Raw genomic sequence first — 19,654 nt, 5'->3', positions numbered from 1 at the left:
TTCATTTACTCTGGATTTTATTAATTTAGTGTAATAAAATTTTATACATTTTACCATATGGTTCACAAAATTCATAAAGACATGTGATGGGATTCTGTTACTGACTCTTAAATGCATTTTTATTAAAGAGCTAGAGATATTCCTCAGAAAGGTATGGCTAAGAGAATAATCTCAGTTTTAGTCTGCCTATATTCTAAATTTTTATTCCAAATTTTCTGATACTGCCCAAGTGTCTTCTCTGCATATGTGTCTTTATTCTTTGGATTGAAGCTTTTATGCATCTGGTGTTGTATTCTGCTTTGACTTTGGGGAAAGGTTACGGTTTGTTTTTACTGGGAGGACAAGCTTCCAGCTGCAAATCATTTCCTTAGTTAAATAGAACATCTCTTTCCAAGACTTTTCTCTGTTAGGTCCTGAATGACTCCTACTATGTACAGAAGGGCAAGATTGATTAATGACTTCATCCTCAGTAACCTGTGATCTTAATTATTATTCACAAGGCAAAAATGATACCTACTTATTGATTTTTTACATTAAGGAAAGATATATTAAGTAACACATATTCTTTACGTAGAGTATATGATAGGCAAATCTATAGAAAAATTATGTTGTCTGAGAAAGGTTTTAGTATACATAACATAAATGACCAACTTTCATTAAGAGTTTATTCTATCGGGCTTCCCTGGTGGCGCATGGTTGAGAGTCCGCCTGCCGATGCAGGGGACACGGGTTCGTGCCCCGGTCCGGGAAGATCCCACATGCAGCGGAGCGGCTAGGCCCGTGAGCCATGGCCGCTGAGCCTGCGCGTCCGGAACCTGTGATCCGCAACGGGAGAGGCCACAGCAGTGAAAGGCCAGCGTACCGCCAAAAAAAAAAAAAAAAAAAAAAAAAGTTTATTCTGTCTTTTTACTTGCTATTATAAATAAGACAAATTATATATTTAAATATAAAAGAATTACAAATCAACAAAAATGTTGACTGAATTAACATAATGATAAAAGTACACAATGTAAAAGTTATTCGAAAATATTTGAGGTGTGTACGCTTTTACTCACTCTGATTTTAGTATCTGTGTCTGACTGCAGGTAACCACACATAGCTTATTCTTTCCCTCCCATTTTCTACAATTGGCTTTAGAAGCCAAACATAGATTAGACTAAAGAAGTAAGAGATATTTTCCTACTGGTTTTCTCCATAGCAGATAAAAAGGTATATGTGAAATGCATCTGGGTATGTCTAAGGAATAATAAGTCTGTTCATACATTTATTAAACCAAGTACGATGTACTGAGAATAAAAAACAAATATTTGGATCAAAGCCATTTATTGGCTGTATGTTATATGTTAGTAATACAAAAGTCCTGCAGGTATTATAATGAGTAAAAAGATGATTCTGCTAGGGGAAATAGGCAAGTAAGTGACTAAAATCTGGATTAATTCCCCTCAGATAATAAGTACTACAGGAAGAGCAAACTCATCATTGTTTGGCAAGTGCTTTCTCAATTCTAATTTAAGGAAATTTAAATCAGTCAATAACACAGAAAATCATTTGTCTCCAACGGATATGGTTTTCATAAACTTTTTCCCCAAAGAAATTGTGTTTTAACTAAATAGGCCTGATCAAAAACTTGATACTGGGAATTCCGTGGTGTTTCGGTAATTTGGACTCTGCACTTCCATTGCTGGGATCCCAGGTTTGATCCCCAGTTGTTAAACTAAGATCCTACAAGTCCCATGGCGTGGCCAAAAAAAAAAAAAGTTGATACTAAAGTGGGAGTTTATGAACTGTGATCAGTACTGAGTCGAATGGTCATCCTCTACCCCCCAAAAAAATATGTCCATGAACTATCCCTTGAAACTTGTGAATGTGACCTTATTTAGTAGAAGGGCCTTTGCAGATATGATTAATATAAGGACTTTGAAATGAGGTGAGCATGGATTATCCAAGTGGACCATAAATTCAATGACAAGTATCCTTAGAAAGATGGTGGGACATTTGAGACAGAGAAGGAAAAAGATGAGATGGCTGTATGAAGACCTTAGAAGCAGAGATGGGAGTTTCACAGGCACAAGCCAAGGACTGCCTGGAGCCACCAGAAGCTGGAAAAGGCAAGAAAAGGTTCTCACCTAGATGCTTTGGAGAAAGCACAGCCCTGATAACACCTTGATTTCAGATCTGTTCTCTGGAACTGTGAGAGAACAAATTTATGTTGTTTTAAACTGCTGAAATTGCAGTAATTTGTAATGGCAGCCATAGGAAACAAATCGTGATCTAATTTGCCTTATTTTGCAAAGCATAGACAATTCTGAAAGTGTTTCAATCACTACAAAGATGAAACTGCATGCAGAAATGTCTGTATGAATTACAGTGGGGAAACATTTTTAATTTTTTTTAAAAAAGCTTATGATATAAAAGAAGCTATTGAGGAAAGGACAGAATATTTCTCATGCATGTACATATATGTTCAACTTCCTACTGCTTTCTAGAAGCCTTGAAGGCTTCCAGTCAACTTCAGAGACAAAAGCAACCATTGACCGTCCATAAACCATGGGTTTCAATTATTTATTACTGAATAACGAAACAGCCCCAATGTTACTGGCTTGAAACAAAAACTATTTTATTTCTAAGTATTCCGTGGGTGTGTTATTTAGCCTGGGCTCAGTGGGGATGGATCAGCTCTGCTCCACATGGTGTTGACTAGTATAGCTCAACTGGGGCAGAGGATCCAAGATGGCATCACTCACATGTCTGGGGCTATGGTGCCAGTTGTTGGCTGGGGTCCCTTAGTTCTCTTCCATGTGGCTTCTTTTTCTTTCCACATAGTCTCTCATTATTAAGTATTCTAGCCCAGCCTTTTTTAAAAACTTGATTATTGGCTTCCAAAAATAAGAAAAGAAAAGCTGCAAGATCTCTTAAGGCCCAGGCCCAGAATCATGTATCATCCCTTCTGCCTCATTCTATAGATGAAAGCAAGTCAGAGAGCAAACCCAGAGTCAAGGAGAAGGGAATGGACTGTATCTCTTTATGAAAGATTGTTATACACGCACAGGCATAGGAGGAATTATCTGTGGCTGTCTTGCAGACAAACTATTATACAAAGCTCTGCTTTTTCTAATCATTTCCTTTGATGAAGTCTAATCCTTTCTCACAGATTACCTCCCATCATTAAATACTGAGCACTTATAATTTATTTCAGTCTTTTGGGAATTACGAATAGACTACCTAGTGGAATTTGTTGTACTTTTTTCCTTTTTTAAAATTTTGTTGCTTTGTCATGTCAAAAAGATCACAAACTCTTTGAGGAGATAGATGATGTTCTATGTTTCCCTGTACCCCATAACACCAGCACAGCAGGTTTTTAATAAATAAGTGTCTTCCTGATTACAAGTGTTGAGTGATAGGAGAATAATGTGCTTAAACTATTTACAGTGTTGTATTAGCGTCCACTAGATTGTTTATTGCTAAATCTCTTGCAGAATATTTTGATTAGTTAGTGCTAACCTTTTCCAAATACCCCTGCATTTTCCCATGCTTATTATATATATGTGGTTATAGCTAATGATTGCCAATGGAAGTGTATATGGGGAATCATATTTAGGAATATTAATTTTAAAAGAGTAATTAGAAAAGCACATAAATCCACAAAGTAGTATCAACTCTTTTTTGAAGTGTGCTAGCATTTTAAAATATGCCTGATTTATGGAAGTCTCAATTGCTTAAATGTTTGCAATATTTTACCATGAAATAAAAATTGTATTCAAAGCTAGCTATAATGCTCAGAGACATAATCAATCATTTGATGATTCACAGTTACCCATGAAATCCAAGCACTCGATCCTCATTTTGAGCATAAGCAGATCTGATAAAGAGGGAGCTGGAAAGGAAGAATTACACAGTGACCTAGACAAAAGTGTCATGTCAGCATTAGCATCAGATAAACTGATTGCAGTGGCTGATTGCACTGCTCATAGTGAGAGTTATTTGGAAAATCTGAATGAGAAATCATCTCTTGTCCATCACAGGAATGACAGTTGGTATATATCCAGTCATATTAAACAGTCGTAGAATCACAAAGCTAGACAGGATTTTATGAGATCAGCTGATTTATCCCTTGCCTTGAGATAAAACTTGCATGCCACAAAACTCTCGAGGCACTGAAATTTAATTTATTCTTTGAGAAAAATAAGACCCATTCATGCATTCAACAAATATTTGTTGTGTGTGAACCGTATAAGTGCTAGGTATGCATCAGTAAATAAAACAGGTTAAGATCTTTGCCTTTGTGGGACTTGCAGTTTAATAGGGGGGATATAAATGATTCCACGAGTTTCCCCTTTGTCGATAACAATGATCCTTATTTGATTTTATATATTTTTTAAATTGATTTGCTCATACTACAAGACACTATGCACAAAATAGACCCAATCACTAACAAGTTGTGAATTGTGAGAAAAGAGTTTGGAATTCATTTACATTAAGAAATCATTTCACTTTCAGATGAAAACACTAAGATTCAAAAAGTCTGATTCTTACTTGGAGTAAAACCTTCAAACACCCAGTCCAGTGTTTTTCATTGTTTGCCTGTTCTTTCAAAAACATCTTTCTTTCCCTACATTGATTTAGTTATAGAATGTATTCATACAACATAACACAATGTCCATGCATTTTAGTTATAAATCTATTGGTCCATGTGACAGAAACCCAAACTGAATAGTTGAAACAAAAAAAGGGAGTTTTGTTATAAGGAAATTTCAGTTTCTCAACAAAGACTCCAAAACATGAATAGAGCTAAACTGGGGAAATGAGCACTTAAAACCCATTAGGACTGTTACTATGCCCCTTTTTGTATCCTTCTTTGAAAAGTATCTTATTGATTGAAGTCAGATAGACCTAGTTGTTTCTGGGGCTAAACTGCCTGAGTTCAATTCTTGGCTATTTCACTTCTTAGCTGAATGACTTGGAACAGGTCAGTTAAGCTCTCCAATCTCAATTTTCTCACCTATTAAAATTATGATAATTATAGTAGCTACATGGTAAGATTACAGCAGAACCGTAAGTTAAGTGGTATCTGAGATTTGGCACAATGCTTGTCTTACAGGAAGTCTTCAGTAGATGTGATCTACCATTATAAAATGAGAGATGTCAAGAGCTGAGCTGGGGAGAGCTGCACTGCCACAGTGTGGAAGTAGCTGATTAAGACAGCAAGTCAAATATATATACTACCAAATGTAAAATAGCTAGTGGGAAGCAGCCACAGAGCACAGGGAGATCAGCTCGGTGCTTTGTGACCACCTAGTGGGGTGGGATAGGGAGGGTGGGAGGGAGATGCAAGAGGGAGGAGAGATGAGGATGTATGTATATGTATATCTGATTCACTTTGTTATAAAGCAGAAACTAACACAACATTGTAAAGCAATTATACTCCAATAAAGATGTTTTTTTTAAAAAAAAAGACAGCAAGTAAAATGAAAGTAAGAATTAAGGCTTTATTCACCATGCCATAGGAAAAGCAAGTCTATAAAAAAAAAGTCCTGGCTTATGTAATGTTCAGTTTTTCCCTACAGAACAGCAGCAGGCGAGAGTCAAGTGTATCAGCACAGATGGGGTGTGGAGAACTGTGTTGGTGCTAGAGGAACCCCGATCAAAAGGCTCCTGAAGTTTTATGGACCTGAGTGGGGAGTGGAGGGGAAGGAAGAAAGGAAGGGCTACAAATGGAAAAGTATTGAGTGTTAAGTTAGAATGAAATAAAGCGTCCTCAAGGTTACCCCTTTCTGTGAATAGGATGTTCTTGGCAGGCTGTTCTCAGAGCCCAGGGCTCTGATAGCGAAGCTTCTGAATGGCGGCTCCTGGGCTAACAATGCAGATATTACATAAAAGTAAAAAGGGGTCTGAGTTCTTGACTGCAGTTCCCTTCAGCAGGCCTGTCAGGTAAAGCCTTTGTAATTGCCTAAAAATCATACATAGGTTCTTAGCCAGGGGCTGGACTTCTCAAGAGGATCTCTGTTCTTAAGAGGGCTTTCTCCTAAATGGACTCTGTTTCATCCAGGTTTTGTGGCATGCAAGTTTTATCTCAAGGCAAGGGATAAATCAGCTGATCTCATAAAATCCTGTTTTGGATGTTTGGACTCTGTTTCATCCAACAGTTTCTATTCCATGGGTATTTTGTGGTTCTCTCTCTAATGAGATAGAATACATACATGCCTTAAAAGGAGACCTGGAATATAAGAAGCACCTATCATAGGTAATATATTACTCTTATTACTGCTACTGTTGTTCTTGTTGTTATATAATTGTTCAAATTATAGCTCTAATATGACCACTTATTCTCTTCTCTACAGAGTTAGGTAAGATCATCATTCCTCATATTGAAGGCTTTTGAAAAGCATTCCTTGATCTTTATTATGCTGAGCTCACCCATCTGTACCCAGGAAGAATGAGTGTTGCAAATCCTCCTCATTCCAAATTTAAAACAAAAAACAAAAAAAACCCTCAGTTATTAGCTGGCAGCACGGTGTCTTGGCTATATAATTGAGATCCTCATTTAAGGCATCATTTAAGAAACAGTCAATGATTACTGTAAGATGTATTGTTTCTTTTTTTTTTAAACATCTTTATTGGAGTATAATTGCTTTACAATGGTGTGTTACTTTCTGCTTTATAAAAAAGTGAATCAGTTATACATATATATATGTCCCCGTATCTCTTCCCTCTTGCGTCTCCCTCCCTCCCTCCCTATCCCACCCCTCTAGGACGCGGCTGCTTCCCACTAGCTATCTATTTTACATTTGGTAGTGTATATATGTCCATGCCACTCTCTCACTTTGTCCCAGCTTACCCTTCCTCCTCCCCGTGTCCTCAAGTCCATTCTCTACTAGGTCTGCATCTTTATTCCCGTCTTGCCCCTAGGTTCTTCATGACCTTTTTTTTTTTTTAGATTCCATATATATGTGTTAGCATATGGTATTTTTCTCTTTCTGACTTACTTCACTCTGTAGGACAGTCTCTAGGTCCATCCACCTCACTACAAATAATTCACTTTCATTTCTTTTTATGGCTGAGTAATATTCCATTGTATATATGTGCCACATCTTCTTTATCCATTCATCTGTTGATGGACACTTCGGTTGCTTCCATGTCCTGGCTATTATAAATAGAGCTGCAATGAATATTGTGGTACATGACTCTTTTTGAATTATGGTTTTCTCAGGGTATGTGCCCAGTAGTGTGATTGCTGGGTCCTATGGTAGTTCTATTTTTAGTTTTTTAAGGAACCTCCATACTGTTCTCCATAGTGGCTGTATCAATTTACATTCCCACCAACAGTGCAAGAGGGTTCCCTCTTCTCCACACCCTCTCCAGCATTTATTGTTTGTAGATTTTTTGATGATGGCCATTCTGACTGGTGTGAGATGATATCTCATTGTAGTTTTGGTTTGCATTTCTCTAATGATTAATGATGTTGAGCATTCTTTCATGTGTCTGTTGGCAATCTGTATATCTTCATTGAATAAATGTCTCCTAAGGTTTTCTGCCCATTTTTGAATTGGGTTGTTTGTTTTTTTAATATTGAGCTGCATGAGCTGCTTGTAAATTTTGGAGATTAATCCTTTGTCAGTTGCTTCATTTGCAAATATTTTGTTGCATTCTGAGGGTTGTCTTTTCATCTTGTTTATGGTTTCCTTTGCTGTGCAAAAGCTCTTAACTTTCATTAGGTCCCATTTGTTTATTTTTGTTTTTATTTCTATTTCTCTACGAGGTGGGTCAAAAAGGATCTTGCTGTGATTTATGTCATAGAGTGTTCTGCCTATGTTTTCCTTTAGGAGTTTGATGCTGTCTGGCCTTACATATGGGTCTTTGATCCATTTTGAGTTTATTTTTGTGTATGGTGTTGGGGAGTGTTCTAATTTCATTCTTTTACAAGTAGCTGTCCAGTTATTCCAGCACCACTATTGAAGAGGCTGTCTTTTCTCCACTGTATGTTCTTGCCTTCTTTATCAAAGATAAGGTGACCATATGTGCGTGGGTTTATCTCTGGACATTCTGTCCAGTTCCATTGATCTATATTTGTGTTTCTGTGCAAGTACCATACTGTCTTGATTACTATAGCTTTATAGTATAGTCTGAAGTCAGGGAGCCTGATTCCTCCAGCTCTGTTTTTCTTTCTCAATATTGCTTTCGCTATTCAGGGTCTTTTGTGTTTCCGTACACATTGTGACATTTTTGTTCTAATTCTGTGAAAAATGCCACTGGTAGTTTGATAGGGATTGCATTCAATCTGTAGATTGCTTTGGGTAGTACAGTCATTTTCACAATGTTGATTCTTCCAATCCAAGAACAAGGTATATCTCTCAATCTATTTGTATCATCTTTAATTTCTTTCATCAGTGTCTTATAATTTTCTGCATACAGGTCTTTTGTCTCCTTAGGTAGGTTTATTCCTAGGTATTTTATTCTTTTTGTTGGAGTGGTAAATGGGAGTGTTTCCTTAATTTCTCTTTCTGATTTTTCAACATTAGTGTATAGGAACGCAAGAGATTTCTGTGCATTAATTTTGAATCCTGCTACTTTACCAAATTCATTGATTAGCTCTAGTAGTTTTCTGGTGGCATCTTTAGGATTCTCTATGTATAGTATCATGTCATCTGCAAACAGTGACACCTTTACTTCTTCTTTTCCAATTTGGATTCCTTTTATTTCTTTTTCTTCTCTGATTGCTGTGACTAAAACTTCCAAAACTATATTGAATAACAGTGCTGAGAGTGGGCAACCTTGTCTTTTCCAGATCTTAGTGGAAATGGTTTCAGTTTTTCACCATTGAGGATGATGTTGGCTGTGGGTTTCTCATATATGGCCTTTATTATATTGAGGAAAGTTCCCTCTATGCCTACTTTCTGGAGGGTTCTTATCATAAGTCGGTGTTGAATTTTGTCGAAAGCTTTCTCTGCATCTATTGAGATGATCATATAGTTTTTCTCCTTCAATTTGTTAATGTGGTGTATCACATTGATTGATTTGCGTATATTGAAGAATCCTTGCATTCCTGGAATAAACCCCACTTGATCATGGTGTATGATCCATTTAATGTACTGTTGGATTCTGTTTGCTAGTATTTTGTTGAGAATTTTTGCATCTGTGTTCTTCAGTGTGATACTGGCCTGTAGTTTTCTTTCTTTGTGACATCTTTGTCTGGTTTCGGTATCAGTGATGGTGGCCTCACTTTTTTCATTCTTTTTTCTTTATTCTGCTTTGCAGTAGTTATTTCCACTATTTTATCTTCCAGGTCACTTATCGGTTCTTCTGTGTCAATTATTCTGCTATTGATTTCTTGTAGCAAATTTTGAATTTCATTTATTGTGTTGCTCATTATTGTTTGTTTGCTCTTTAGTTCTTCTAGGTCCTTGTTAAACGTTTCTTATATTTTCTCCATTCTATTTTCAAGATTTTGGATCACCTTTACTATCATTACTCTGAATTCTTTTTCAGGTAGACTATTTCCTCTTCATTTTTTTGGTCTGGTGGGCTTTTACTTTGCTCTTTCATCTGCTGTATTTCTCTATTTTCTCATTTTGCTTAACTTACTGTGTTTGGAGTCTCTTTTTCACAGGCTGCAGGTTCATAGTTCCAATAGTTTTTGGTGTCTTCCCTCAGTGGCTAAGGTTGGTTCAGTGTCTTGTGTAAGCTTCTTGCTGGAGGGGCCTAGTGCCTGTGTTCTGGTGGGTGGGGCTGGATCTTGTCTTTCTGGTGGACAGGTCCACGTCTAGTGGTGTGTTTTGAGGTGTCTGTGGCCTTATTATGATTTTAGGCAGCCTCTCTGCTAATGGGTGGCGTTGTGTTCCTGTCTCGCTAGTTGTTTGGCATAGTGTGTCCAGAACTATAGCTTGCTGGTTGGTGAGTGGAGCTGGGTCTTGGCACTGCGATGGAGATCTCTGAGAGATTTTCGCCATTTGATATTATGTGGTGCTGGAAGTTTTTTTTTTGCGGTACACGGGCCTGTCACTGTTGTGGCCTCTCCCGTTGTGGAGCACAGCCTCCGGACGTGCAGACTCAGTGGCCATGGCTCACGGGCCCAGCCGCTCCACAGCATGTGGGATCTTCCCGGAATGGGGCACGAACCCGTGTCCCCTGCATCCGCAGGTGCACTCTCAACCACTGCGCCATCAGGAAAGCTCTAGAAAAAAAAAAAAATTTAAGTAAAAAAAAAAACAGAACCCTAGGACAAATGGTAAAAGCAAAGCTATACAGACAAAATCACACACAGGAGCATACAGATACACACTCACAATATGAGGAAAAGGGGAAAATAAAATATATCTTGCTCCCAAAGTCCACCTCCTCAATTTGGGATGATTCGTTGTCTCTTCAGGTATTCCACAGATGCAGGGTACCTCAAGTTGATTGTGGAGCTTTAATCCGCTGCTTCTGAGGCTGCTGAGAGAGATTTCCCTTTCTCTTCTTTGTTCGCACAGCTCCCGGGGTTCAGCTTTGGATTTGGCCCCGCCTCTGTGTGTAGGTCGCCGGAGGGCGTCTGTTCTTCCCTTAGACAGGACGGGGTAAAGGAGCAGCTGCTTCGGGGGCTCTGGCTCACTCAGGCCGGCGGGGAGGGAGGGGCACGGAGTGCGGGGCGGGCCTGCGGTGTCAGAGGCGGCATGACGTTGCACCAGCCCGAGGCGCACCGTGCGTTCTCCCGGGGAAGTTGCCCCTGGATCACGGGACCCCGGCAGTGGCGGGCTGCACAGGCTCCCCGGAAGGGGGGTGTGGATAGTCACCTATGCTCGCACACAGGCTTCTTGGTGGCGGCAGCAGCAGCCTTAGCGTCTCCTGCCTGTCTCTGGGGTCCGCGCTGATAGCCACGGCTCGCGCCATCTCTGGAGCTTCTTTAAGCTGCGCTCTGAATCCCCTCTCCTCGTGCACCAGGAAACAAAAAGGGAAGAAAGTCTCTCGCCTCTTCGGCAGCTCCAGAGTTTTTCCTGAACCCCTTCCCAACTAGCTGTGGCGCATTAACCCCCTGCAGGCTGTGTTCACACCGCCAACCCCAGTCCTCTCCCTGGGATCCGACCTCCGAAGACCGAAACCTGAGCCTCAGCTCCCAGCCCCGCCCGCCCAGGCGGGTGAGAAGACAAGCCTCTCGAGCTGGTGAGTGCAGGTCGGCACCGATCCTCTGTGAGGGAATCTCCCCGCTTTGGCCTCTGCACCCCTGTTGTTGCGCTCTCCTACGTGGCTCCGAAGCCCCCCCCGCTCCGCCACCCGCAGTCTCCGCCCGCGAAGGGGCTCCTAGTGTGTGGAAAGCTTTCCTCCTTCACAGCTCCCTCCCATTGGCGAAGGCCCGTCCCTATCCTTTTGTCTGTGTTTTTTCTTTTTTCTTTTGCCCTGCCCAGGTACGTGGGTACTTTTTTGCCTTTTGGGAGGTCTGAGGGCTTCTGCCAGCGTTCAGTAGGTGTTCTTTAGGAGTTGTTCCACGTGTAGCTGTATTTCTGATGTATTTGTGGGGAGGAAGGTGATCTCCGTGTCCTACTTTTCCGCCATCTTGAAGCTCCTCCCTTTATTAAGTTTCTTGTTTAAAAATCATCTAAATTGGGCTTCCCTGGTGGCGCAGTGGTTGAGAGTCCGCCTGCCGATGTAGGGGACACGGGTTCATGCCCCGGTCCAGGAAGATACTACATGCCGTGGAGCGGCTGGGCCCGTGAGCCATGGCCACTGAGCCTGCGCGTGTTCGGAGGCTGTGCTCCGCAACGGGAGAGGCCATAACAGTGAGAGGCCCGCGTACCGCAAAAAAAAGAAAAAAAAAAGAAAATCATCTAAATTTGTTTAGTACTCAAAAAAATTTGAAGTCCCACTTTGTCTCAGGAATTATGTATTTAATAAAGTGGAGGATACAAAACAGCAATCTTTCCTGACTCCGTGGAAACTTACAGATAATTGGTACAATAAATGTTAATCATAAAAAATACAGATTAAAAAATTTAACTGTGATATTACTGTAAAGAGAGGAACATGATGCTGTATTGGAGTGACATGAGCTAGCTTGGGGGTGGGTCAGGTTGTCAGGGAAGGTTTACCCCAAGCTATAGATGTTTACATTGAGATCTAAAGGATGAGTAAGAGTGAATTCAGTAATTCCTTGAAGAATGGCAGGTTCCTAAGATTCTTCCAATCAAGGAAGACTGTATATTCAAAACTGTTGGTTCTCACGTTTGGCTAAACTTTGGAATCATCTTGGAAACTTTAAAAAATACTGATACCTGAACCTGAAAAATAAAATACTGATACCTGGATCACATGCCCAGAAAGTTTGATTTAATTGGCATGGCATATGGCTTTGGCATTGGGATGTTTTTTAACACCCCAAGTGGTTCTTTTATACTTCTGTGCTTCAGAAACAGTTTAAATCCTTAAGGCAGGAGAATTATGTCTAACTCACGAAACTGAGGGAAGACTAATGTGGTTGGAGTCCAAAGAATGAGAGGAAATGTGATATGACCTGAGACTGACTGTAACATGTGACACATCACACAGGTTTTGGTTGGCCACATTAGAAGTCTGGTCTTTATCTGGAGAAAAATAGAAAACTATGGGAAGAACTTAGGCAGAGGACATCATATCTACATGTATGTTTATGTTTGCAGTGTAAAGATTGTAAAAGAGAAGCTATGAAGTTAGCTTGGACTATGATGGTGGCAGGGAGATGCTGTGAAGTGGATTTGAGAGGGTTTTTTTTAAGGAGTTGAAATTGGCAGACTGGCAGTTGATTAAATATGAGAGACGGCAAGACTGACTTCTTGGTTTCTGGCTAGTAGAACCGGATGGATGCTAAGGGGTAGATTGTGAGCTTAATTTTATGATATTGGAGTTGCCTTTGAGATATCTAAGCAGAGATGTTGAAGAGATAGAATATAAGGAGACATCTGAGCATGAGATTTTCAGTTGTTTGGGAACAAAGATCTAAAGTGCAATAGCTTTACATTAAACCTTGTAAGTTTTATAAAAATAATTATTTTAGTTGTGTGAAACACTATTGTAATAGGCACTGGGCACCTACAGATAATTAAGATGAGGGGATAGGAAAGACTGAGAATTCTAATGTGATTTTAAAATGAAGATCCCTTTAAAACATCTCAAGGTAGCATGGAATGAAAGAGAAGAAATCCAGCAACTTTTATCAGATTGTAATGATTAAATGCTAAAATATTATTAGGAAGAAAATTCTGATCAGAAAGAAAAGGAGAGCTAATTGAATTTTAGTGTCAGGAGTTATCCTGAAGCATCACAAAAATTGTCAGGGGTACAATATTACAGTAGGACACAATATCAGGTTGGGGATATTTTGTTTTTTATTCAGCTTAAACTAGAGACTAGCCAAAAAGATAGAAGAATAAAGAGGACAGCAGGAGTTTCAATGCATGCATTCGTTTATCAGATATCTATTAGGACCTATCATGTACCAGTACACCAATGCTATGATAAGGACTACATCTACAACAATAGACAAGGTAAGAATTATTCAGCTTCACAGAGTTTAATAGTCTCCTATCCTACTTAAAACAAGAAAAATAAAAGTTTATTTGAGAAAGTGTCCCTAGTTAGCTTTTGCAAAGGAAGACAGTAAAAAGAATGCCTTTATTTGATAAGGTTAAGTAGCCATTCTATGAGATTGCATTTGCTGGGTGTTAGGGCATGTCTTAGGGCAGTGGAGATTCTGATTTAATTGTTCTGGGATTAGGCAGGGCATCAGAATTTTATAAAGCTTTCTGGTTATTCTAATATGCAGCCAAAGTTGAGAAGTACGTTTAGCTTTAGAAGTATGTTTCATCACTAAAACTAGTGACTCCAGATGATGAGGCTGAGAAAGGAACAACAACAAAAAAATGCTGATTATATAGGAATAATAATAATGAACACTTCTTTAGTTTTCATGTGCCAAGAACACTGCTAAACACTTGACATATATTAAGTCAGTTAACAGTCCCACCAGTCCTATGAGGAAGCCTTTTTTTTTTTTTTTTTGGCGGTTGTGGGGTACACGGGTCTCTCACTGCTGTGGCCTCTCCTGTTGCGGAGCACAGGCTCTGGACGCGCAGGCTCAGCGGCCATGGCTCACAGGCCTAGCCGCTCCGCGGCATGTGGGATCTTCCCGGACTGGGGCACGAACCCATGTCCCCTGCATCGGCAGGCGGACTCTGAACCACTGCGTCACCAGGGAAGCCCGAGGAAGCCATTTTTACTCTTCGCGTTTGAGAGGGAACAGAGGCCCAGTGGCCACACCCAGCAAGTGTCAGAGCAGGTCCTTGAACATAAGCAGTCTGGTTCTGGAGTACCTGATCTTAACCACTATGCTGTATTTTCTCTAAATATAGTGTAATAGTAATTTTACACTAAGAATTATAAACAAAGTGAAAACATATAATAATGGCAGAGTATCATTAAACCAGTCAGATACCAGTTGATAACTGAGTGGTTATTATAGCGCCATAAACACCTTTGAGCTATTTCTTCATATATATATATACAGAGAGATAGATATGGATATATAGCTTCTCACGTTTATAGTCTTGATTCGTGGAAATCAGTTAACAGGTTTGTCTTATTGTACATGTACATGGTTACATAGTACAGAAGGTTTTGTCTTCAGCAGCAATGCAGGGAGATATAAGCTGTAGAATCAGGTAATTTTTTTTTTTCTGACTTTTCATTTTCTCCTGAAGGAAACTGTAATCGAAAGAACGACTTCTACTTCATGGTAATGACCAAGCTGTAGGATTAAAATCTTAGGAGGAAATACTCATCCCCTGGGGAACAAGTCTAACAAATTGAACCTATTTTACAGGTGGAAATACCATAAAGAAAATTATTATTGGAAGGATTACTGACACACTGTGTTCTATACATGTCAAAGAAAAAAAAACATTCCAATTTAACTCTATAAAACATGTATCTGAGCCAACCTGGCATATGTATTTTTTTCTTACACTTTCTATCCCATTGCAGAAGTAATATCTACCAAATAATGCTGTGCACTTCTAAACGGCTAGCTTTCAGCTACTTCGTCATGCTGTGGTCGTTCCGTCTTTTCCTCTGAAGGCTGAGAAAGCAAATAAAAGAAACATAGTGCTTGGGAGCATATAGCCCCAGTGCTGTGGACATTGTGTGTCCTGAAGTTGGAACTTTGGTACTATAGCCAGGCTTGGTTTGTTCCATATGAATACAGTCTAGACATGTAGGGGATTCTGTTTGATATTCAATTAAGAGCTCTCTTGACTCCTGTTATTAAAGCCTATAAACTATTGAGTGTAAAATTAAACAGTTCAGCTCTTTTTGACATTGTAACATTGCCTGAAAAATAGTGATGTAAAACCCAAGTCAAATGTCATTCTTTAAAGCCCATGGGCAAATAAAAAGTGAAAACATTGAGGGGAAAAGAGTAAATGTCTAAAACTTGGTCATTTACTAATGACACAGTATATAATGTTAGGAACATGCTACTGTGCTCATGCAAATACATCACCCAGTTTGTTGAACACAGATATTACATTGATTTTAACAGAAAGCTACAGGGTTATTATTGCTAAAGCTCCAATGAAGGAAATAGTTAAAACATTAAGCATTTTAGGGTTTTAAAATTAGTTTAGGCAATAACCAGAAAATACTATAGGAAATAGATATTCTGTAATTGAAAGGAAATTGAATTGGTCTTTATTTTTTTAATCCCTTTTAAATTTTCTCTAGACTGCCAGACCATGGAAGACAGAGAATCTTGTTTTGCTATCAGCAGTGTGACTTTCTGTAAATCTCATGTGCTGCAGAGACCACTTTTATTATTTGTACTTAGAAAGTGCTCAGCTGAATAGATAGTATTATAAAATTTAGTGTGCATTATCTTTGTTAGTCTCTAGCCTCATTGTTTAAAACTAAAACAGAAACACAATCAGACAAAAACAGCCTTCTCCACACGAGCAAAGTCAAGTTAAAGACATTTCAAACAATGAAACCAGAGAAGTTGTTAGATAAGTCTCACACTTGAACCTGAGTGAAATTCTTTTAGTTCTTATCAAACACTATGCCTGTCAATCTTGCTATGCTGCAAGGACTGTGACCCATTGTAGATACAAACTCAGTGTAGATCTATGTGTAGATCTATGTGAACCTAACTCATTTTTCTTGCTTATTATTGGAAGGAGTTTTTACAGTCAAAATAGCTTGAAGTGAATCTCAGGGAGGTGACTGGATATGAACAGAAATTAAGGAATCTTAAAACTTGAGTAATCCTTCAAAAGTGTGTATAATCAGGCTTTCCCTTATAATGAGGATAATAATGATACCTTCCTCATTGGGTGGTTTTGAGAATAAATTAATATATGCAAAGCTCTGATGATTAGCACATACTGTGCACTATGTATGTGTTATAATACTTTTTATAAAAGTGACATTGATGGTGATGATTTTGCCTTTTAAATTTTATTGCCAAAATATGAATTCACTCACTATTATATTGAGCCAACCACTTAACAGTACCGAGGCTTATTTTCCTTGACTATTAAAATAGGAATACTATCTTCTCTACCTTCCTTAAATAGATCGTGTTTATGAAAAGAATTTTTTAAGCTATAAAACAGTAGGGCAACTAACAATACTGAATCTGGACTTTAAAAAGCAATAGTTACATGTATATATATGGCTGAGTCACTTTGTTGTACACCTGAAACTAACACAACATTGTTAATCAACTATACTCCAATATAAAATAAAAAGTTAAAAAAAAGCACATCAGTTTAAATCCTAATTTCATCTCTTTGTAAATAAGTGACCGTAACTGAGTCCTCAATTTTTATGTCTATAAAGTAATATTGATAACAGCACCATCTCATAAAGTTATTTTGAGTCTTAAATGAGATCATGTATGAAAAGCTCAGTACCATGGCTGACGCATAGAAAGTATTCCAAAAAATGTAAAAAAAAAAAAAGTTCTATTCAATGTAGGAAATGAATATTATTGTAATTTTTAAATGATTTCTTTGTTACAACCTATATTGATATGTGATGAGTGGATATACTTTATTTCTAGTTTTCCAGAGAATCTGTATCCTGAAATATCTCTGTATCAAAATTTCATCTCTAGTTTTTGGTGACCACAGCTAACATTCAGATAACATTAAGTATTGGAGTGGGTGAATATGCAGGAATACCTGAGTTAAGTAAAAGGAGTTACCAGTCTTAAAATATAGACTGTTGTTATTAAGAACAGGAACAACTTTTCAACTTTCTAAGTACTGTAATCAAAAGACATGTGAGTCAGATGGCAAAAAAAAAGAAAACAGAAAGGTGAAAAACCTTCATAAAGCAGAAGAGAAAATTATATGGCCTGTAGTATATATGAGAGAATCTGGCCAAACAATAAAAAAACTTCATATCAACTTATTGACCTGCCCACCATGCACACACTTGATATTAAAAATAAACCTCCGAGGAAAGACTTTTATTGGCTCGGGTCAGATGACCAACTGTTAACAATTGCTAAACCAGAGAGTCAGAGTCATGAAAAAATTTGGATGATTTGGAACACTTGTCTAGGGATGGAAAAAGAAAGCAATTCTCCAAAAGGAGGGATGGGGTTCGTGGCCATGCATGGTCACTGGAAGAAATCAGTGTGAATAAAAAGAAAAAAAAGAGAGAGAGAGGAAGGGGAGAGAAGAGAGAGAGAGATAAGAAACACTATGTATAGTACAAATAGTACTATAGTATATTAGTATAGTTTAAACTATATTTTAAGTCACTGCCCAGGTCGGAAGATAAGATACAGCCACCTCCTTACCTCCTCCAAATGCTTTTTCGTTACTGTTATTTCAAATCCCCAAACACTAGAATGCTCTAGAATTTTTCAATCATTGACTGTATTTAGTTATGTTTAAAGGAAGACATAATTAAGAAGAAGCTGGAAATTATATATTTTTAACTGTTTGTCCAGAACATTGTTGAAACAAACTAGTCAGCAGGTTTTGTTGGTATTCCAGTAGTAAATATTTTGACTAGTCAATACACCAAAATGCTATGTTCAGGCTGGCACTAACAGATGGCATTTGTCAATATTTAGGCAAACTGACAGTAGGTTCACCAAACTTAAAAAACAACTCCAAGGGAGAAAAAACCCTGTGTTTACTTTGGCAGTTTAAACGTATTAGTCATGAATAAGATCATGTCCTAAAAGCTATTAATTTAACTTAGAATTAAGTAATATAATGGTAAAAGACGGATAGCACATTGGAAATTTAGCTTTTCACTTCGTTTTAGATCTCTTTTTCCACCAATATTATTTGGTCTAGGGAAATCAAACCTTGAAGAAGTAATTAGAAAAAGTGCACGTCAATAAATGTAATTGAGGATAGACTTCGGTTGACCTCAGAAGAGAACAAAAGCTCAAAAGAAATTTCATAAGGTTTTAAATTTGGCAAGAGGGCTACAGTATCTCTGATAACTAGACTCTCAACACATTTGGATTTGCTAATTGGATCTAAGTTCTAATTAGACTTTTATGTAACTAAAAATGACACATCACTGTATGAATTTAATGTGCTTTTGCAGTTGAAACCAACAATTAACAGCCTTTTTCAAATTATTTTAATAAGAAAAATGCTGGCTTTTTGTTTACATTGTGACATCCACTTCTCTTAAGATATATTGTATACATTTTAGTTTTCTCAAATACCATTTGTGGAGCTCAAAGAGAAACTTGAGTTTTAATGGGAAGCACCCAAATTGTTTATTTGTGAGGGAGACTTGCCAGTATGTTAATGACTTCAGAAGCCACAACAAAACGCAATGCAAGGAAATAATAGTCTTTCGGAGGAAGCAGCACAAATAACCAGGTGCCCCTGTAAACCATTCAGTTAACCAAAACAGTCTTTGAATATGACTAAAAGTCTGTTACATTTTTAAAGCATGCAAGTATGGAATAAGTTCCCAAATGTAAAGGCTCATGGAGCTGGTATCAGGATTAATAGTATGATGTATCTTCCCAAGATGTGCATTGCAAAATTCTCTTTGCAGCTTTGCTTCTTGGGCAGATATCTGCTAATCCAAGTCACAGCACCTCTCTTTCCTCCTTACTTTTGAATTGAGAGTCACCCATTTTTATCCCATTGTGATGTATAGGCAGTAATTTTAAGCCTGGTAGTCCTCAGGTTTGGATATTACAAGACATAAGAACTACATGAGAATGTAAAATTAAACCAGTATTTTGGAGAGCAAAGAGCAGTTAATCGTTGCAAGACTTTAAGGAAAAGGCTGCTGCCAAAGTCTTCCAAACAGATTGATAACACTGACAAAGAAGGCAAATTACATTGTTTTATGTACTGTGAATACTTGAAAACAACAAAGCCATATAGATGATTTTTTTTCCTCAAGTAAAAGCTGTAACCCCTCTAACCACATTAAAAATCTTACAGTTTTATGTTCCGTTAAAAGCAGTGTAAGATCTAATTAAAACCACTGAAACTGTAAAAAAAAATCTAACTTGTGTAGTAATTGGTATATTAGAACAGGCATTATGCTAGAATTATACGTGCTCTTATTTTTCCAATTAGTGTATTACTGGGACTGAGTTATTGGTGTATTTATAACTCCTCATTAAGTCACATGTCCTCAGTGAGTCCCCTAAAGCATGTTG

The 19,654-nt window shown here is 38.2% G+C and overlaps 1 protein-coding gene across 2 annotated transcripts in view; it reads left to right on the top strand.

Annotated features, from left to right (window-relative positions):
• Positions 1-19,654, top strand: part of GRID2 (glutamate ionotropic receptor delta type subunit 2) — a 1,308,561-nt gene that overhangs the window by 961,253 nt on the left and 327,654 nt on the right. The gene's annotated exons all lie outside the window — the stretch shown is intronic.

The sequence above is a fragment of the Neophocaena asiaeorientalis genome, unplaced genomic scaffold (assembly GCF_003031525.2).
Source record: "Neophocaena asiaeorientalis asiaeorientalis breed wild unplaced genomic scaffold, Neophocaena_asiaeorientalis_V1.1 scaffold7, whole genome shotgun sequence".
NCBI lineage: Eukaryota > Metazoa > Chordata > Mammalia > Artiodactyla > Phocoenidae > Neophocaena > Neophocaena asiaeorientalis.
Note: the sequence above shows the minus strand (reverse complement) of the source record. Positions and strands in the feature narration are given on the sequence as shown.